This window comes from Pygocentrus nattereri, chromosome 19, assembly GCF_015220715.1.
Source record: "Pygocentrus nattereri isolate fPygNat1 chromosome 19, fPygNat1.pri, whole genome shotgun sequence".
Lineage (NCBI taxonomy): Eukaryota > Metazoa > Chordata > Actinopteri > Characiformes > Serrasalmidae > Pygocentrus > Pygocentrus nattereri.
The window spans coordinates 30,593,099-30,615,953 of record NC_051229.1 but is presented as its reverse complement, the minus strand read 5'-3'; the positions used below and the strand labels follow the sequence as shown (position 1 = coordinate 30,615,953).

General features: G+C 42.2%; 1 protein-coding gene across 1 annotated transcript in view; it reads right to left on the bottom strand.

Moving 5' to 3' along the window:
- Positions 1–22,855, bottom strand: part of xkr4 (XK related 4) — a 103,128-nt gene that overhangs the window by 2,152 nt on the left and 78,121 nt on the right. The gene's annotated exons all lie outside the window — the stretch shown is intronic.

The window sequence follows — 22,855 nt, the reverse complement described above, 5'->3', positions numbered from 1 at the left end:
AAACCAGCACTGCTTGTCAAATATGGAAGTTAAGCGGCTTTGACAGATTTGGCTTCAGTTTGAGTAGCCACTGTTGGTATATAATAGAGCTAAAGTTTAACAGTGGACTTTCATGTGGCATCAATTTAGCATGCAAAAGCATTAGCTTTTATAATGTAGCATTATTTGCACTTTGACTGCTAAAAACTCATAATGCAGAGGATCCAGTGACAGTTGAGAGAAAAAAATCACACAGCATGAAATATATTGACTTTAGGACATGTTAGACAGACAGATACACTGTATAGACAAAAGTATTGGGACACCTACACATTACACCCACAGGAGCTTTCATGGCATTCCATTCTAAATCCATAGGCATTAAAATGAAGTTGGTCTCCATTTGCAGTTGTAACAGCTTCCAGTCTTCTGGGAAGGTTTCTACAAGATTTCGGAGATTTTCTTTGCCTGTTTATCCAGAAGAGCATTTGTCAGGTCAGACACTGATGTTGGGCAAGAGGGTCTGTCTTACAATCTCTGTTCTAGTTCATCGCAAAGGTGTTTCATGGGATTGAGGTCAGGGCCTGTGTGGGCCAGTCAAGCTCTTCCACACGAAACTCTGGGGTGGAAACTGGGGTTCTGTCATGCTGGAACGGAAAAGGTTCTTCCCCAAACTGTTCCTATAGATTGGAAGAGTACAACTGTCTTGGTCTGCTGAAGCATTAAGATTTCCATTCACTGGATCTAAGGGTTCTAGGCCAACCTCTGAAAAACAACCCTATATCATTATCCCTCCTCCACCAAACTTTACAGTTGGCACAATGCAGTCAGATAAGTAATGTTCTCGTGGCAACCGCCAAGCCCAGACTCAGACAGAGAAACATGAGTCGTCACTCCACAGAATACAATTTCACTGCTCCAGAGTCCTGCTTAAAGTCACTGAGCTCATCAGTGCGACCCATTCTTTGTCTATCATGGCTGCAAGGCTATGTGCTTAGTTTTATCCATCTGTTAGAAATGGATGTGACTGAAAAACCTGAGCCCAATAGTTAGGAGGTGTGTCCCGAAACTTCTGTCTATATATAGTATGTATTTTTTGAGGGATAGAAAATGGCAACGACAGCTGAAAAAAAGATGACATGTGTATGAAAAATTTGAGTTGCTGTTATAGTGGAGTAATTGAATATGTTTCAGGCTTGTTGTTGTTGTTTTTTTTTTAATTGCTTTGTGTAACTGTCAAGTTCCACGGAAATGATGCTGCAGGCAACGCACAACTAGTTGCAAGAAAGTTTCATCGTGTAAAGTTAACAAAACTAAAACCATGACAATCTATTGTTATTCACTGTGTTCTCTGCAGGTTAATTGGATCAAGATACAGACTTAATTACTTTTTGAAAGTAGATTTCATTTACCTTTTTATCCTGAAGCTCAATCTGAATGTGTCTATACTGAAAAGTGTGTTTACTATAGTATTGGCATAATTGGAGGTGTATTAATTAGACATGATATTTAGCTACATGCTACATGTGATTAGGGTTTCAGTCATGGGCACGCCTGTGCCACAATCAAATATCCTTGGGCGTGCGATCTGGTGTATGTGAGAGAGAGAGAGAGAGAGAGAGAGACAGACAGAGAGGCTGGCCTAGGACATTATTTACGTCAACAAGAAGAATGCAATTAGCATGAGACTCGACCGGATGCCAGTCACCGGTGCTCTAACTGTGTCGGGTCCAAAAAATAGACACCTGGCAACCCCTGCTATAGTCTCAAGGTGGAACTACAAGATAGGGGATTGTAATAAAGTGGCCTATGTCCAGAAAATATCTGCAGAAGTACATTTATATCTTTGTGCGTTGATGAGTTAATCAGGCTAATGAGGCTAATGAAATTTGATTGAGTTTAAGTGTGAATTTACAGCCTAGATTTAGCTTCTCTTGCTAAAACTCTGTTGAATTACTCTGTGCTGAGTCACGCAACACTGAGGCTTCAGACTAAATCAGAACTGATTTCTAGAGAATGAATCGTCAGATGGGCTGAATTTCATTAGCCTCCTTTTTTCTACACCAGGCACTTTGGAATAACGTCTTATTTACATTCAGAATCCCACTTTATGCGCCTGAGTGAGATGTCGGCTAACAAACTGCGGCAGTGTTGGTTCGGATTGTGGTGGATGGGTGGGGGGGGGGGATGTAGGGGGGGTGGTGTGACTCCACTTGATTGAGTGGTCAGGTCTGGAAACAGGAGGAGCCTGAGACACTCCAGCTCACTGTGAGGAGATGCTACCATGGTTACTAAGAGCTCATACGATGAAGTGATCACTTTACTGTAGACAGAGAGAGAGAGAAAGAGAGAGAGGTGGGGGGAGTGAGGAAGAAAAGGAAGGAGTGAGGAAGAGAGGAAAGAGTGAGGAGAAGAGATAGGAAGGAGTGAACAAGAGAGAGAGGGAAGGAATGAGTAAGAGAAAGGAAAGAATGAGGAAGCGAGAGGAAGGATTGAGAAAGAGAAAGGAAGAGAGTGAGGAAGAGAGAGGAAGGAGTGAGGAAGAGAAAAGAATGCAGTGAGGAAGAGAGAGGAAGGAGTGAGGAAGAGAAAGGAGTGAGGAAGAGAAAGGAAAGAATGAGGAAGCGAGAGGAAGGATTGAGAAAGAGAAAGGAAGAGAGTGAGGAAGAGAGAGGAAGGAGTGACGAAGAGAAAGGAAAGAGTGAGGAAGAGAGAGGAAGGAGTGAGGAAAAAGAAAAGAATGCAGTGAGGAAGAGAGAGGAAGGAGTGAGGATGAGAGAGGAAGGAGGGAAGAAGAGAAAGGAATGAGGAAGAGAGAGGAAGGAGGGAGGAAGAGAAAGGAATGAGGAAGAGAGGGGAAAGAGTGGGGAAGAACTGACACGTTTGTTCAAAAGAAGCTACTGAATAATTCATAGGAGTTACTGAATAATTGTAAAGTAGTTGGTAGATATTTAATAGAAGCTACTTAATAATTCATAGTAGTTACTGAATAATTCATAGGCATCACTGAATAATAATTCTTGAAAGTAATAATTGAGTAATAAACCTGTAGTAAGCAGTTAAATTAAAGGTAAATGTAGTAAGGGGCAGTCGTGGGCTGGAGAGAACCAGCTGTCTGAATTTGAATTCACTGCTTTTGTAATGTCACAAAAACCAGTGCATATGTGTAAATGACGAATAACGCGTTCAAAATTGTCATTTTTGTCTTTTCATAGCTTATATAATGCTATAAAGATCATTCTAGAGAAGCTTACTGAGTCAGAATGAAATGGTTCCATATAGAACTCTCAGGAACCATCTCAGATGTCTCTGCCGTTGAGAAGGCTGAAACCTTTCATTACCATCTGAAATCCTGTTGCGGTGTTGAAAGGATAGCGGTCATCTCCATGCCATAGCGCTTTCGCGTCTGGCCCTTCGACCTGTACGTCCAAGCGAGGGGTCAGTCTATGAGACAGAATGGGGTCCATGTTCTCTGCAGGCCAAACGATAACTTCATTCATCCTTATCTCTCCTCTTCTGCTCTTTAACACTAGAGGCCATTACAGTCAATTTAATTTGTTATCATTCTTAAACATGCGGCCGACTCCTGCGCGGCTCCTTCTAATTACTTTTCCTCCTTGAGATTTCCCTCCTGCCTTCCTGTGCTATATAGAACGCTGGGGTTGGAGGAGAATGACTGAGCATCACTCTTATGACAGACGACAGGAAAGCAGTCTCTGTCTCCGTCTGCGACGAGTCGGCTAGTCTGAGCTTTAAAGGGACGCTTCGGCAAAAGATCAAATTTGCACAATTTTCTGGTGACCATCAGCCAGCAGATGCTTAATGTTTGAAGCTTGTCTCTTTCAGTTTTGCCCAGAAGTGACGAGGTTGATATAACTTACTGCCCACAAATTAGAACTGTGCTAACTGCAGGCCTAAGATATCAAACACTCACCTCAGTCTGGGTCAGAATGTAGAAATGATTTCCACTTACAGTACTGTGTGAAAGTTTTAGGCATCTAAGCAAACTTTTAAACAATGTAGCTCAGCAGTGAGTTTATCACAAAGTCATATTCATAATTCAAATAAAAATAAAAACAATAAAAATTTACAAGAATTTCTTGGGTCCATATTTTTTCTTGACACCTTCACAGCCGCCACAGAGACTCGTTAATATCATCAGTTACATCATGAGCTCAATTTACTGAGCACTGATTGGTCAAACCAGGAGCTGCTTTTTAACTACATATAATACTGGGCGGAGGGTGGAGAGCCCTCTCTGGGTCGGGGATAGGCTCTTGCCTCAAGTGGAGGAGTTCGAGTATCTCGGGGTCTTGTTCACGAGTGATGGTACAAGGGAGCGGGAGATTGACAGGCGGATTGGTGCTGGGTCAGCAGTGATGCGGGCTCTTTACCGGTCTGTTGTGGTAAAGAAAGAGCTGAGCCATAAGGCAAGGCTCTCGATTTACCGGTCGATCTACGTTCCCACCCTCACCTATGGTCATGAGCTTTGGGTAATGACCGAAAGAATAAGATCGCGAATACAAGCGGCCGAAATGAGTTTCCTCCGCAGGGTGTCTGGACTCTCCCTGAGAGATAGGGTGAGAAGTTTGGTCATCCGGGAGGGACTCGGAGTAGAGCCGCTGCTTCTTCACGTCGAGAGGAGCCAGCTGAGGTGGTTCGGGCATCTGGTTAGGATGCCTCCTGGACGCCTCCCTCGGGAGGTGTCACAGGCGAGTCCACCCGGGAGGAGACCCCGGGGAAGACCCAGGACACGCTGGCGCGACTATATCGCCCAGCTGGCCTGGGAGCGCCTCGGAATCCCCCTTGGAGAGCTTGTGGAAGTGGCTGGGGAAAGGGAGGTCTGGGCTTCATTGCTTAGGATGCTGCCCCCGCGACCCGAACCCCGGAGAAGCGGAAGATAATGGATGGATGGATGGATGGATAATACTGGGCTTCCTCGAGGAGAGGCTTGGAGATGGGTAAACAAACAAACAAACATCCAGAAAATCACAGTTTATTATTTTATATATATATATATATATATATATATATATATATATATATATATATATATATATATATATATATATATATAAAATTATTATTAATTAATATTCTAGACATTTTGTTTATTCAAATATTACCACTTTTCTCAGCAAATAAACACAAACTACACAATAAATAGATTTTAAAAAATGTGTCTTGGGTGCCTAAGACTTTAACACGGTATGGTACTCCACATGCAGTTGATCAGCCGAGATATAACTGGGGACCAAATTTGGCTTCTGGTTTGCTGACACACTCCAGAAGTCAACAGTCGCCCAAATCTTTTCCGTAAATACATCCCTCAAACGTCTCTCACCCTGCATCCAGCTCTTTAATAAGGCCACCCAGACTTGTGCTTGTGGTTTGGAACACAGTATGACTTACTGTGAGCTATAAAAATGAATTAAAAACCCGTGGGTAGCCACTTTAGACGACAGGTGTCGTGCTGAATTCTGACTCCCCCACACAATCGGGTTCTTGCACATCACGCTGGCATACTAAGGCTTATTAAAACTAACTACATGCACTTCAATACAAACTGGTTGAGCTGTTCTTAGGTTATAGAAATGTGTAAAAAAACCTTGCGTGCAGTGCAGTGGGCCTTCGCCATTTGGGGTTGATTAAGTCTTGGATGTGATTTTATTTTAAAAGACTAATGACTTTGTGTTTATCCGCTACATTAGTCTTGAGCTCCAGCTCTAAACTAAAGAAACAAAATGCGAACACCAAATGTGTCTCGGCTGATTGACTACATCTAGCAGGAGTGGAAAACTTGTGTAAATTTGATTTTTTTCCCCAAACTATTTTGTAAAGTGTGTAAAAATTGCTTATGTGGTTTCAGCCACACTGGTATCTATAAAATGTCAATCATGGCAACGCTTTCTGTCACATTTGTAAGCATCTATAGACACATTCATAACATTCATAAGGCATTATAAACATGGTCATAAATATTTATGAAAAAGACAGTGAATTACACTTTATATCCATGTTTATTGTACATTATGAATTGTTAATATAATGTATAATAAGTAGTGTTAATAACATGTTATACTGTCTTATACAGTATTTAGAGTCTACAGACAGTACAGTCTATATATGAAAACTAAGCTGAAAAAGCAGCTCATATTGAATTCAATGTGCTTTGTGATGTCACTAAAAGCAAAATACTTTTACATATCCGCCTTATTCCAGGGGTCGGGAACATGTGGTGTTGGAGCTGCATGTGACTCTTTTACTGCACTGTAGTGTCTCCACAGCAGAATTAAACTTTAAGTAAAAAGAAAATAATCACCTTTTGCAGTACAATAAAGCTCTGCTCATTATTCAATACAGTTTTAACAATAAATGGTCTTAAACACTGGAGTTATAGTAGAATTACTAAGTCACCCTTTAACCCTCAAGGCTGGCACACAGACTGCTGGTCACTACAGCAACGCAGACAACAATCTCCCCTAGCTAGTAGCTAATGAAGTGGCAAAGAGAGAGATTTAAGACGAACATTGATGATTTGAAGACGAATTGAATTATTTCCATTCATAATCACTCCAGCTGGTTTCCTGATGTGTTTAGTCAGCAAAAAAACTGTCAAACACTAAAAAGTTGCAAAGCCGAAAGTCAGCTTCTTGTTTGAATTTTCTCATTCCACCTTAAATGATGCAGCATTTACATTCTGGTGCCTCATAAGGTGAATTGGGAAAATATGAGCAACAATCTGCCAAAGGAGAAGCTGACTTGAGCCTCATAAAAAGTCAAATGTTGAGAGATATTTTACAGGAACTTTTTCTGCTTATGAGGAAAAGTTTCCTGATGGAGATGTGAGAAAAGCAGCTGTAGCTGATCTAAAGCAGAGCAAAGTAAGCCAGTATTTTCATTTATATGATATTTGTTAGCCAAAGTGAGCCATATTTACAGCTAAGATGGTAAAATGGACAAAATGTTGTGGCTCCTAAAGTGATTAGATTTTTGCTGAAAGAACAAAATGACTCTTCTTAACATTTGGGTTGCCGACCCCTGACCTATTCATATCCATCTATTCAGCCTAAAGCACTTCAGCTCTGCCCGGCATGGACCGCTTTTTCAATGCGTCATAGTACAGAGAGGCCTGTCAGAAGAGAGCTCATTTACATATATTAGTCTTAAAGGCACAGTAACAAAAAACAGCCTGTTTAATTCTAAGGGATAAAGAGAGGTAATTGAAAGTGAACAATGGCTATTTTTGATATATAGTGAACCTCAGTGGTGGAAAAAATATAATCCATAAATATAGAATATTCCATGACTTCCATGCTTTGTTAGCTATACTAGCATCATAGCGTCAATGCAAATCTAAACAAGCAAACTTCAGATACCAAGCATGTCTTAGTGGGTGCATTAGTTTTGGGGTAAGGAGGAAATCTGTAGAGCCGATTTTTACTGAACTATCACTTTAAATAGTCTAAGGCTCAGCACTGTGACTGGCCACTGTTCTGTCAGCATCTCATCCTGCCTGTAAGCCAGAGTTTATTTATGCATTTGTAAGTTTGTTTTTGTCTTTTTTTCTGGTACCTTATTTATGTATTTAACCCACTTAGATTAAATCCGGCCCATTAGGAGCCAAGTGTGCCGACGTGGTTTAATGACTACTTTGTGAAGTGGGATAATTAACTGGCAGAGGCCAGGCTGTAATTTTTATTCTGGAGTCACAGCCTGGCCTGCAGGCTCCTCTTCTCTCCTATCTCCACACGAGGCTGCCGTTCCACCGCTCCATCCCACCATCCCTCCCTCCCTCCCTCCCTCTCTCCCTCTCTCCCTCCTACCCTCGTGCACATGCAGCGCATCCTGAGGAGACAGTCGCCACGGGAACGGGCCGGGGAGGTGACGTAATGCTCCTCTCTGCTCCTCGTGGAGGCTGCAGTAATTCTGGGCGGTTGCAGAGGGAGGAGTGTCTGTTTTGGGGGCTGCACAGGGGATGGGGTTATATAAAACATCACTGCAGAGTCTTTGTTGAACACAGTCAGTCTCCTCCTGTTAAAGGGCCCATGTCACAGAAAAAATCATTTTTCTCGCTTTTTTGATTTCTTTTTTTAAAGTGTGGTTTGTAAACACTGATTCAAAACCTACCCAATCCCTCTCCAGCCCTCACAATCTATACATGCAAACTGAGCTTCAGTCAGTTTTGAATTCACCAGGGTTGTGACATCACAACCAAACACATTTCCATATCACCACCCATTCAGCGTATGATGGGATAAGGAGTGTGGCTACTTTGTCCTTTTTCCAACAGCGAACAGGCCTGCCTTTTTCAAACGAGCAACAAAACAGAACACCTATCAGAACAGAGGACATTTACATATGTCAGTCTTAAGGGCACAGTCTATTTACAGAGGCGCTCTGGACAAAATGAAGAATCTAACCATTGCTACATGTGACATAAACATGCCTGCTTACATGCTGTAGTTGTACTACAACAGTCCCAAGTGTGGGATTTTCTGGGTTTGAAGACAAATATGATGATGTACTTGAAGGTGGAGGAGGAGAAACTTTTGAGAAACTACAAGTGGGCAGATGCAGTACTGTGTGAAAGTTTTTGGCATCTAAGCAAATTTTTAAACAGTTGACCTCAGCAGTGAGTTCATCACAATATACATTAGAATAAAGTCGTATTCATAATTCAAATAAACATAAAAACAATAAAAAGTAACAAGAATTTCTTGGGTCCATGTTTTTCCTTGACACCTTCACAGCCGCCACAGAGACTCGTTAATATCATCAATGACATCATGAGCTCAATTTACTGAGCACTGATTGGTCAAACCAGGAGCTGCTTTTTAACTACATATAATACTGGGATTCCTCGAGGAGAGGCTTGGAAATGGGTAAACAAACACACAAACACACTAACATCCAGAAAATCGCTAAATATATGAATATATAAAATTATTATTAATTAATATTCTGTACATTTTGTTTATTCAAATATTAACACTTTTCTCAGCAAATAAACACAAACTACACAATAAATAGATTTTGAAAATGTGTCTTGGGTGCCTAAGACTTTCGCACAGTACTGTACATGAAGCAAGCTGTTTGAAAAGTTTTCCCACTAGCTGGAATCCAGAAGGCTAATGTTACTGAATCTTATAACTGCATCTGTATTATTAGCTTCATGGTAACAACAGTGTATTTCTTTAGCACCATAGACAGAGTTCCCATTGCTTGTATGATGCATTTGCACAATGCAAGCTGGGTACTGTAGTGAGTGAACACTGACGGAAAAAAGGATGAGAATTTTACATAACATGCCAGTCATCATACCAAATGCTAGGTTTAAACTGCAATGCCGCTTCCCTTCTATGGATAAAGAAGGAAAACAGCCATATGCAAATGAACTGAAATGACAACCTTTGAAAATTTATGAAAAATATAAAATATGAGCACTTTCAAGTGTTCAGCATGAAACACCTGGCTCGGTAACAGCAGCTCCAGCAGGAAGTGGAGCAGTGATGCATTTCATTGCGCTGTAATCATGGATTTTTGGCTGGGGTTCCATCAAATTCTGTCTGTTGACAGAACTGTGAGCGCTGTAGCCAGTTATTTCTGGCTGCACAGGCCAGAATATCTCCAAGCTTCTTCACACCGAGCTATTTTCCCTCACAGTTCTTGACGGCAGCTCCACAAGCCAAGTCTGTCTCCGTATCCTTTTGCCGACTGTAGAAGGAAATCCCAAACTTTCCATGTTCAAACCCCCGGAGGCCTGGTCGGCTTTTGTAGCTACACTATCAAAGGCCGGATGATGACATCAGCAGCTCCTGCTCAGCCTCTGATGTCCACGCTGAGCTTGTTTTGATCCTGCTATGACATCATCGCATACAGTACACTATGTGCACAATGTGCGCGTCCCTCCTCGCTGCTGCTTGCAGGCCGACTTCAAACAGACGGCGTCTGACGTGCGAGCCAATGCGAGCACGATTATTTCTTGGGCTTTGAAACTTTGTTCTTTGATGGCAGCCAAGCGAAATACAAATCGATAAGAGGCTTAATTCGAGCGCTCCAATCATTTTAACAACGTACCATCAGAACAGCTGGAAAAAAGAACAAAACTCTACAGAAAAATCCACCAAATTCAAAAGACATTGGGCCAAAAACAGCCTTTTTTGTTTTTAGAGTCTCTTAATCTCTGTCTCTCCCTCTGTGGCCACATTTACACCTGGAATTCACATGTGTCAGGTGACTGAATGCAATCAAATCCTCACAGAAATGTTCCAGCATCTAGTCTAAAGCCTTCCCTAAACAGTAGAGGCTGTTACTGCAGCAAAGAGGGACAAACTCCCTATTAATACCCTTGATATGGGAAGAAACGATGCATGAGCAGATGTCTATTTAAACATGAAGCAGTGCTTCAAATCAGAGGCCAAACTTACAGCAACTTAAACAGGTTCCCTACATGTGCACATACAAGGCCTGTCACAGCACCAGCATGAGCAGGGTCAGCTCCAGGACAGCCTTATCAAACCCATTAAAAGCCACTTATTTGCAAATGGGAAAAGTAAGCTCATTTTCGCAGAGGGAGTGCAGTTTAAATGTATGCACTGCATGATCTGATTACGCTCTGCTGTGCCTCGCTTAAACCCTTCCAACAAATGGGAGAGTTTTTTGGTTGACATTCAATTGGAGCGAATGCTTTCTTAATCAAAACAGAGCGTTCAGGCTCAGTTTCAACGCAAAAGTGCTTCCTCTCGACCAGCCTGGGTGGCACAGTGGAAGTACAATGAGAAACTATTAGAAAAACTATGGAAAAAAAGCATGGACATGAATTATTGCTCAATCGTAGCTCATTGGAGACATTTTGTTGTATTGTATGATGCTGAATTTGATCAAAATTAAGTTACTATTGGACCCTTTGCCATGGGTTTGACATCAAAATGTATAAAAAGAAGTCAGAAGTGGAGATTCAAATCTGTCCATTCAGAATGTAAAGGTAAACTCATTGTGTGGCTTACTGTGTGATTACATTCATAATTATGGTACTGTGCAAAAGTCAGTGCCATAAAAATGAGAGAAATGAGAGAAACTTTCTCTCTCATCATCATCATCTAAGCCGCTTATCCTCCTGGATCATGGGCAGTGCTGGAGCCTATCCCAGGGGTCACTGGGTGGAAAACACCCTGGACAGGTCGCCAGTCTAACACAGAGCACACACACAAAAACTAAATGCTAAACTAAAAAGGGGGCACTCACAACGTAGTATAAAAGTGAAATACACTCCGCAACTGTAGGGGGACCCCGGCAGTGCTGTTGATCTGATGGGGACAGTTTTGGTGGTCTTGAAACTCCAGTTTTGGAAACTGCTGTTTTTCACTTATCTTTCATTTTACTATCCCGTTCACCTCCCCTTCTGCAAGTACACTGTCTTACATGTATTTTAAAAACATTGTATAAATACAGCACAAAAACACACTTGTGTCGCGACATGCACTTGAAATTGAATAAATGGGGTTGTAATGTTTTATAGCAAATTGAACGTAATGCTGTGTTGATTTTCCTTTGCTGTGAAATTAATGTTGCCTGCACAGAGCTTTGATCTCAACCTCACTGAATGTCTTTTTGATGGATTCATGTCCAGCATCACAAAAATCATCTCCAAAATCTTGTGGAAAGCCTTTCCAAAAATGTGGAGGCTGTTATGAGCCAACTCAGTATCAACACCTATGGTTTTGGAATGGAATGTCTCGCAAGCTTGTATAGGTGTGAGGATCAGATGTCCACATACCTTTGGCTGAATATCATATTTACGCTTCACTTATCATCAGGCTCAAATCTCAACGTGTTGCATATTAAAAAAATGAAAATTGTCTGCAGAGGCAGACGATGCAGATTTAATAGGTCATTGCCCAGACAAAAGCTGCGCTTGGTGGGTTGATGAAAAAGCGCTTTGTGGTTTGAAAGCCCCAGTCAGTTAAGGGTGTGTTAGGCAGTCTAGCAGACAGTTCCATAAATAGAAAGTATAAGAGAAAAAAAGCTGATATATTCACTATCAAGGATGGAATTAAACAGTCAAAGATATCCAAGATGAACCATCCACCACCTGCGTGGTGCTTTTCTGTGGGTTTGTTTAAGAATTGGTCTAAAAACATGACATTTCCTCAGAAACCCCTCAATTGTAGCTCTACATTACTGGTGTACACTTAGAGACTTTATCTGGTTTGACCTTATATGTGTTGGTCTTCCTCTAGCCCTTCATCAGTGGTCAGTTTCTGGCCTCAGAGCCACTCTTGGTAAGGTATTAAGGGTGTTGGACCACTCCCATTGAGCACTGATTTGTGTAAAAAACCCTTAATAGAGCCGTACACATGGCAGTGTCACACGTCCACCACCCAAATAATATCAATGGTCAACAGCAACTCTGTGGTCAGAAACTGACCAAATGATGAATGAAATACAATTTAACTGTGTGGCAAGAGTCTATGTAGTTGAGGTTTAATGTAAGTGGAAGTACAAGGTAGGTGTTCCTTGTATAACATGAACATCCATTTTCTAAGCCGCTTCTCCCTCAGGTTTGCGGGGGGGGGGGGGGGGGTGCTGGAGCCGGCAGAAGGCAGGATACACCCTGGACAGGTCACCAGTCCATCGTAGGGCAGACAGACAGACACAGACAGTCACTCACACACAGGGGCAATTTAACACATCCAATTGGCCTGACTGCATGTCTTTGGACTGTGGGAGGAAACCGGAGAACCCGGAGAAAGCCCACACAGACACAGGGAGAACATGCAAACTCCACACAGAGAGGATCCCAGTCGCCCGGCTGGGGAATCGAACCCAGGCCCTCCTTGCTGTGAAGCAACAGCGCTACCCACTGCGTCACCCTATGACGTGAACAGTGAATGTTGTTATTACCATAAACTTACTGTTTAATTCTCTAATAAGGGGCTAGTCCTCAGGTTCTATTACCAGGAGGTGCCTTAAAAGTCCATGTTTTCCCTGGTTGAATGTACCCCATTAGCTAATTCATCAAGCTGTTCTTGAGTGGAAAGAGAAATGGGAGGACAGAGAAAACACAAAACTATCCCAACTTGTGAGCTGCAGAGCCTTGGACTGCTTTCCATTTATGAAAAACTAAAGGAAAACACCTAAGCAGAAGCTGAAACAAAGGAATATGTCAGCATTTTTAAGCATATTCTTTATCTGCAGCATCTGTGCACTGTTAGAAATAAAGGTTTTGTGCAGGTACATTTTTCATTCATCAAGGTACAAACAATGAAAACGTTCCCTCGAAAGGTACAACAGTGATTTTAAGGTCCAGTTGTGAACCTTGAATAAGTTTTTCCAGGTGAAAAGTTGGTATTTGTACCTTTTCATAATCTAATCTTTTAAAACAGAACAGTAGAATAAAAGCCTGGAGGCGAGGCGGGGGGTGTGGAGTCAGTAAAACTATCATTTCAGTTATGTTCCCTGACTAAAGGTACTGAGATGTACCCTCGAGGGAACCACCCCAGTGACAGTTTAATACCTTTTTTCTGAGAGTGGTAACTAAAGAATCTGAGCTTTGTGACAGCATCCTATGTGTGATATTGTGTGTCATATATCCTATATACCTACACTACATCTGCAGAATCATCAGTATTGCTCAGCAATTATATTACAGTGTATTCAGATTAAAGTATAGCAGCCTTTTTCCTGCACAGTCCTTTTTTTGTTGCTTGTCAGCTCAGACTGTGCCTTCAACATGGTGGTGGTAGTATAAGGGGACACTGATTGAGTTGAGGGGGAGAGAACTTTGAGAACTTCGGCTGGAGTTCTGGCCAGCTTCTGCCTATAGCTAGAAGGCCAGACCCCAGCCCCCCCTCATAGGTGTAGCAGGACTGATACTGGAATGAGCAACATGGAGGAGGTGGTGGTGATGATTGCAAACCCTTCGTCATGGGAATAAAAGGTGAGCAAGAGAATTTATAGGGCGTAAAATTGGAAAAAGGAGGGGTTTCAGGCATGTTGCCCGAACTTCAGTTATAACATAACTACATTTATGGCAGACACTGTTATCCAGAGCAACTTGTAATTTGATCATTTTACACAGGTAGGCAAAGGCAGTGTTAGGAGTCTTGCCCAAGGACTCTTATCGGTATAATGTAGGGTGCTTACCCAGGTGAGGATTGAACCCCAGTTTATAACATAAAAGGCAAAGGTGTTAACCACTACACTAACAAACCACTATACCAATAACTACATTTGTTGTCATTTGATAGCCAATCACAGCATTACACCATCCAGTAGATCCAGTCAAAGGTGAGATGAATCTCTCTATCCTCCCACACCACAGCAGTTTCATTTTGAAAGCATAACTACCATCACATTCTTAAATGCGAATTGCAAACTCCAGCATGAATTTTGAAATGATCAAAATATGCTAGACAAGATTTTATGAAAACAAGACTTTCCTTAAGAAGTGAGTTAAAGTCCTACAAATGCTTTTCGAGGGCAGTGATGACAATGAGGCCAGAGACAGTTTAAAAAACACTCCTAGATCTAGATAGAAACGTGTATATGGGCACCGATAAGGGCAAAAACTAAAAACACCTAATGACATTGCTGAGAAAAATGGTTATGGTTCTGTACATATTATCAGTAGAGGATTCCAAATACTTATAAGTTAATAAAGTGGTTGATTTGTGGTTTATTGGTTTATTAGTGGTTTATTTTAACTGGATTTTAATCGATTTTCAGTGTTGAGTTTTTAATGTATTTGCAAATTATTTTTATCCTAAACATTAAAAGTGATTGTTAATGACTCAGTCATAAAAAAGATGGTGCTTCAAGGGTTCTTTAGTAAAGATAAATGGTCCTTTATAGTACCAAAAAGGGTTCTTCTATTGTTTCGATGTCAAGCTTTTAACAAAAAAAGAACCCGTTTCAAGCTTGTTCTAACTAGGACCATCTACAACACATTCTACACCAGTCTAAAGAACCATATAATCATCAGTATCAACAGAACCCTTTAAGCATGCAAATGGTTCTTTGAGTGATCATGGTGCTCTATAGAACCATTCTGTTTACTAAAGAACCCCTGAAGAACCATCTTTTGTTAGAGTGTGCTGAGTTTGTGCTGGATCAGACTGTTCAATCATTTGCAAAAGTTTGAGCAACTCTGGTTATTCTTTTTTTTAAAAAGATAAATAGGAGAACACATCCTCTACAGAAAACACACTTAACCAGAAAGGGAAAGTTTGTGAACAAACTTTAAGTTGGCTTAAAAAAGCCAGTGAATTACGTTAAAACGCTAAAATGATTGAAGACTGTTGACAGTTGTTAAAATGTTGCCAAAATGTTGCTAAGTAGAAGCTGCAGTATCTGTGCTAGATGGTTATTCATTGCTAGGCGCTACCGTGAATGAAGTTCCACCTTAAATTCTGTGCCACCTTAATTTTAGAGCTATGTTAATTGCAGTTCCATTTTATATTCTGTGCCAGATACATTTTTGTGCTACCTTAAATTGAGTGCCACCTCAAATTCTGTTCCAAATTAATTTTTGTGCCGCTTTAAAAAGAGTTCCACCTTAAAGTTTGTGCTACATTAATTGCAATTCCAAATAAATTAATGAATTGCATTTAATATAGCACAAAATTTAAGGTGGAACTTAGGCAAAACCTAATTTGACCAAAGGTGCTGAGAATGAGTCACTTTTAGTGTGCAGAATGAAAATAATTTGCACATACATTGTAAACTCAACACTGAAAATCCATTAAATCCCAATTAAAATACACGATCAACCACTACTGCAGAAAATCAACAAAACATAATTTAACCAAAGGCATCTGAACTTTTTCCATATAACTCATGTGGTAATTGTGTATTATTTGAGCAAGTTACAGTCAAATACATAAAGATACACTCAGCCAGAAATTAGGCTTTGGTTCTAAAGAGATAAAGTTTCAAGAGCCCATGCAGTCAATATCACCTGATACAATGGACAGTTTACTTCTACAGACTATAGCAATTTGAGCTCCGAGGTAGGGGAGTGTGAAAAAAAGCATGGTAGACAGACTCGCAAAAAATCGCAGTAACTATGGTAACTCCAGCAAAAAGAGAGACTGTGTGCATGAGAAAAGAGAAGACAGACTCCTTGAGTGTAAAAAGAGCATCAAAGATTAAGCTGCATTTGCCCACAATCGTGCCTTGACTTATTCAAATGTAGACCAATGAGGTCAGTCTCTCTTAAGGCGATCCTCAAACCCTGAAAACACAGCTTTTGCTGGAAGGCCTTTGTGCAGCCTGCTGTGGACACTTTAGGGCCTAAAATAGAAGCTGAGTAAGAAAGTGATATATTACCATTCTGTGTGTTTTGGGTGGAAAACCCAGAAATGTTAACCCAGCAGAAAAAACACTGGCACCAACACTATCCGAGAAGATAAAACATAGACTTCTAGTAGTAGCATCTCAAGGTAAGTGGGCTTGTATTTTAGTCTAGTGCTGGGCTTTATTGAGTTGTATTGCACTGTACTGTATCCTCTTTTCTATATCAATAACATTTCTTACAATATTTCCCTAATAAATCACAGAATAACATGATACCCAAAAATAATAGCATGATATTTCATTTAATCTGGATTATATGCCCCCCATGCATAGTCTTAGACCTATATCTCCCATGCTAACTTTAGATGATATGTTTTCAGGAATAATTGGCTTAATTAAACATAATAAACTTCTGTAAATAACACGCTGTTATTTTTAAGTTATGACCTCCTCTGTGAGCTCCTGCTGGTGTGGATTTATGGCTATTTCTTCTTTTAAAGGAACACAAACGTGTTTTACTCCATTGTGGAGATTCTTCGGACTGCTCAATGTGCACAAGTGAGTTATAGACACCATGTGCTTGATGTGCTTTGAGAAACTCAACATGTACAATATGTAGGGAGAGTGGAGAATGTTTTAGCTCATTAATGCCTGCAGTTAATTAAAAGGGGATTTCATTTATTTGTAAAAAAATCCTGTCCAGGGTCTTTCCTTCCTTCCACCCGATGACCGCTGGGATAGGCTCCAGCACCCCCACCCCCACCCATGCGACCCTGAGGGAGAAGCGGCTTAGAAAATGGATAGATGGATGTAAAAAATCTGTATAATTATATGATTATGATGTAAAGAAAGTCATTCAGAGTGGCTTGGTGTGATATGGAGTAGCTCTGTTCTAGAGAAACTTATCAAGTCAGAATTGTTTGCAGTGTTGGTGACAGAAACCAGATGTCCAAAGAGTTTAGTGCTTCTGAAAGCAACATCACAGAAAGTTATTACATGAAATGCTTATAAATACACCGTCTGACACCTGAGACTTTGTTTTATGACAGTTTTGATGTACGACTTTGTTCTTTTTAAAATCTATTTATGCCAGAGGTGTACAGGAAGGGTGTTACAAGGCAAAATAGTACCCAAAGAAAACTTTACCACTTTTTTTTTTACCATCATCAACATTTCATAAAAAACTCGGAAGACATGTATAGGTTCACTGGTCACTTGGGAAAAAAAAGAAAATGGATATATCCATCCATCCATCCATCCATCCATCCATTTTCTAAGCCGCTTCTCCGTCAGGGTCGCGGGGGGGTGCTGGAGCCTATCCCAACAGTCTTCGGGCGGAAGGCAGGATACACCCTGGATGGGTTGCCAGTCCATCGCAGGGCAGACAGACAGACAGCCAGCCACTCACACCTAGGGGCAATTTAGCACGTCCAATTGGCCTGACTGCATGTCTTTGGACTGTGGGAGGAAACCGGAGAACCCGGAGGAAACCCACACAGACACGGGGAGAACATGCAAACTCCACACAGAGAGGACCCCGGTCGCCCGGCCAGGGAATCGAACCCAGGCCCTCCTCGCTGTGAGGCGACAGCGCTACCCACCACGCCACCGTGCCGCCACAAAATGGATATATTTGTATTGTAAACATTGTGACTCCTGGTTCCTATCACTACCACTGTAAAGAAATGTGAGTTGTTTTCCAGCTCATTTACAAAACGAACCACTTCAACACCAAACCACTCTAAATGACTTTGTTTATGTCTCAGTGACTGAGATAAGCTGAAATCTTGAAAAATTGGTGAAACTCTTTTTTTTCTTTTTTGTTCTTTTTTATGAATACTGTGTAACGCTAATATCAGTGTATAAGTGATATATCGGCCAGTACTAGTATAGCCTTGAAGATACAAGTGGAATTTTCCTGACAGTCTGACAGTTCAGTTGCTTAAATATTCTATTACTGTAAGTCATAAGGCAAAGAAACAGCATCACAGCCTTTTGAGAATTTCTCAGAAAGCAAACATCATACTATGTGCACACATTAAGGTGTTATAGAATACGGATGAAAGAAATGTTCACAAATATTCTCGGTTCTGTGTGCTAACACAGAATAATCCACAGAGGAACAGTTAGGCCTCGGGGCAGATGCATGACAAATGCTATATCTTCAGGTTTTGCCCTTCCCTTCCCTTATACTCATGTTTTAATCAGGTTCCAAGAAAGCTACTACACTGTACAATCGTGTCTTTAATTACATCTTCAATCCCACAAACCTACCAGCTCTCCGCAGCGTTCACAATAACCTTAAATAAGGTCTTACAAAGGCCCTGCAGCAGAACAGCTCTGAAGATGTAACCTACGTCTCAGCAAATGGAAAGAGAAATAGAATGAAGTTTAAATGGAACAGCTGTGTCTGTGTGGTGAGGATGAAGGAAAATAGAGCTTAAGAAGGTTAAGGTCAAAAGCAGGTCAGACAGAGGCTTTTAGCTGCTTATATGTTGCTAATATAGCAGCTGATAGTGGACTAAAGCTGTAAGGCCCTGTTAGTACAATTCAAATGAGTTAGCCATATATTAGCAAGTATGGGTGAAGTGTTTTGAGGTGCAGTGTAAAATAACAGTGTTACTCCTTTGTATCAGCTGACTGAAGGACTTCTTATAGTAATATAATGTACTTTTTTCTTCTCAAGCAGAGCACTCAGTGAGAGTGGGTACCAAGTGAACACCAGATGAGTGTGAGGGGGAGCTGGACCTGGAGGAGTACACATCTGCTGTTCTCGGGTACATCAGCAAGTGCACGGAGGATGTCACTACCACCAAGACTGTGACTTGCTACCCGAACCAGAAACCCTGGCTGAACGCAGAGGTGCGTTCTCTGCTGAAAGCCAGGGATGCTGCCTTCAGGTCTGGGGACTCAGGTGAACTCAGGAGGGCTAGAAGAGAGCTGACTGTTGGAGTCAAGAGGGCAAAAGCAGCATATGCTCTGAAAATCCAGGGACACTTTTCCTCCCAGGATCCACAGAGCATGTGGAGGGGCATCAAGTGCATCACGGACAACAAATCCAACGTTGCACAAAGCTCCAAAGACCCATCCCTGCCTGAGGCCCTCAACAAGTTCTACGCCCGCTTTGAGAACCCTGACACCCCCCCCAGCACCAAACTCACACACTCACCAGGAGAGGAGCCCCTCAGCGTGACACCAGCAGAAGTAAGAAGGACGCTGAGGAGGATCAACCCCCGGAAAGCTGCTGGCCCGGACAACATCCCCGGAAGGGTGCTAAGAGACTGCGCCGACCAGCTCTCGGACGTCCTGGCGGACATCTTTAACGCCTCCCTCATCCAGGCAGCAGTCCCCTCTTGCATGAAGACTGCCACCATCATCCCGGTCCCCAAGAGCTCTGCAGTGACGGGTCTAAATGACTACCGGCCAGTGGCCCTCACGCCGATAGTAACAAAGTGCTTTGAAAGACTGGTTCAGACCCACATCAAAGCCACCATCAACGTCACTGTGGATCCACACCAGTATGCGTACAGGAGGAATCGATCCACAGAGGATGCCATCTCCTCTGTGGTCCACACTGCCCTCACCCACCTGGAGCAGAAGGATTCCTATGTTCGTATGCTCTTTGTGGACTTCACATCTGCTTTCAACACCATGATTCCTCAGACCCTGATAACAAAACTCTCCTCACTTGGACTGAGCTCTTCCATGTGCAACTGGGTCCTAGACTTCCTGGCCAACAGGCCGCAGTCTGTGAGGATCCACAACATCTCCTCCCCCACCATAACCCTCAGCACTGGCTCCCCTCAGGGCTGTGTGTTGAGCCCCCTCCTGTTTACACTGCTTACATATGACTGCTCACCTATCCATCCAGGCTGTCATATGGTGAAGTTTGCGGACGACACAGCAGTGGTTGGATGCATCACAAACAGAGATGAGTCCAACTACAGGCAGGAGGTGGAACACCTGGAGGGTTGGTGCAGAGAAAACAACCTCTGCATCAACGTAAAGAAGACGAAGGAGATGATTGTGGACTTCAGAAGGGGCCATCATGACCACCTCCCTCTGCACATTGGAGGTTCTGAGGTGGAAGTGGTCGACAGCTACAGGTACTTGGGTGTGCACCTGAGCAGCAACCTCACCTGGAGCAACAACACTTCCACTCTGGTCAGGAAGGCACATCAGCGGCTCTACTTCCTCAGGAGGCTGAGACGAGCTGGACTCGGGAGGGCAGTCCTCACCTCCTTCTACAGATGTGTGGTGGAGAGCGTCGTGTGCTCCAGCATCAACGTGTGGCATGGAAGCTGCTCTGCTGCAGATAGGAAAGCACTGCAGAGGGTAGTGAAGGCTGCACAGAGGATTGCTGGAGTCAGCCTCCCCAGCACCACAGACATTTACACCTCCAGGTGCAGGGCTACCTGCATCAGGAAGGATCCCACCCACCCAGCACATGCACTTTTTGTCCCACTCCCCTCAGGCAGGAGGCTGCGGAGCTTCAAGTGCAAAACAACCAGACTCAAAAACAGCTTCATACCAGAAGCTGTAAGGCTCCTAAATTCCAACTGACACTTACAAGAACAAGTACTGTTACAGGCACTGTCACTTTAAACCGCACTGAGACACTTTATCTAGACACTTTATCCACTGCTCTAAGTCAATATCATGCTGCTATAGCAAACTTGCACTCTGGACTTCATATTGCTGCTAACTTCCTACTCTCCCTCTCTTGTGTACTTCTATTTATTTATCTATTTTAATAACAGCTCTTGGGTGTAAACTGGACCATGAGATCTTAATTTCGTTCCACCTCATGTACCATGTGATGCGAATGACAATAAAATCTCCTTGAATCCTTGAATCCTTGAATGTATCGAAGAAGTGTCTAAATACATTCTACCTCATTTTTTTCTTTACGGTTCCATGTAAATCCACTGTTTCTCTGCTTTATGAGTGATGTGCAGACATCAAATGAAGTACAAATAAAGTATTAACAAGAAATAAAGATACACACTGTAACCCGTTAACAGAACTCAGACGTGTGCAGATAAAGAGAATAATGTTCTCACCAGACAAAAGTGGAGTCAGAGTACAAGCAAGGCTCAAAGCCAGAAGGTGTAGCAGGATCACAAGGGTGATCATAACATCAAGCAAACAAAACCAAAGGGGCAAGCTGAAGACGTAGTCACAGGGTAGGCAAAAGGGTTCCAAAAACACAGCAAGGCCCAGTCCCATTTCACCCCTTGCCCCTAACACTTAGCCCTACCCTTCCGTTTTGTGTGTTCACATGTAGGGGTAGGGTTGTCCCGTTTATGATGCCCTAAACGTAGTTAAGCAGTGAGGAGCTGAACTTTCCCCTCCTCTGCTGTCACTGCAGACCGGCATGGTCGCCCACAGAGCAGCGCTAGTGGCTGTTAATGAAGTGATGTAGTTTTTTGTTTGTGCTGTTTTCATTCGGTGACTCGTTTGATTCATTGATGCGGGAAACTGAAGTTGTGAATGAATCACGAGCGCCGGTGTCTCCTTTAGATAAAAGGCGAATGTCAGTGTGATATATCATTATTGCTGTAGTATGGAGACAAAGCAGGAAAACATGTCCTGGATATTTTTCCAGGCTATTTTAAATATGATTCACCTGTCCTGTCAAGTGACACACAAGTGGCGATCACCATGGTCGGAGGCGACGTATTGGAAATGGCCGGAAAACCTCGTCTCGTCTGTTTAAGCAAAACTCGCTGAAGAAAACTTGACATATCCGGTTCTTGAAGGGTCGTCCCATTTCACAGGGGAAGGATTTCAACCACTACCCCTTGTAACTCTAACTCAGTATCAAGGGGTAGGGTTACACTTGAAAACAAGGGGTAGGGGTAAAAATAAGAAATGGGATTAGGCCCAAGAGTCCAAGGCAAAGGTACAGAAAAGGGCAAGCAAAATCAGAAAATGAGATAACAAGCAGAGGTCAAAAAACAGGCAAAGGTCATCAGAAATAATACTTCTATTATGCCCAGGCTTAGAAACTATCTGCTCTGAACATGTGACAAACATACACAGGTGAAGTAGGTCAGTAATCAGGTGATTGTGAGCGCTGATAGGTTGGTATAACAGAGTCAGAGGTCATGTGATCCCCTTTGGGATTGTGGGTGGTGTAGTCCAACTTAGACTCTGAGTCAATGGGAAGTTACGCAGTCACATGATCTCCCGAAGGAGTCTGGGAAATGCAGTCCGTTTCAGTCTGCGAGTTGGTCCGAGGCGTGACACACATCTGTAATTTGTATTTCATTTTAATTTAATGTAATTATCACACTTGTTTTTAATGTAAGCAAATATTGTAGGGTAACACTTTATCTAAAAATGTGGTCCTTTTCAGATAAAATAAATATTCAACAGACTCTCAGCAACATATTAACAACACAGCCATGACGTAGCAGCAGTGAATACATTCCGTAGACTTTCAATCGACTATTTGAATACAATTTTGAATATAATCTGCTGAATTCACTTTAATTGAACAGTCTGTAGATATTGATCATCGAACATGCAACAAGTTTAACACAGACCATCTCAGCATCCTCAACAAGCTGAT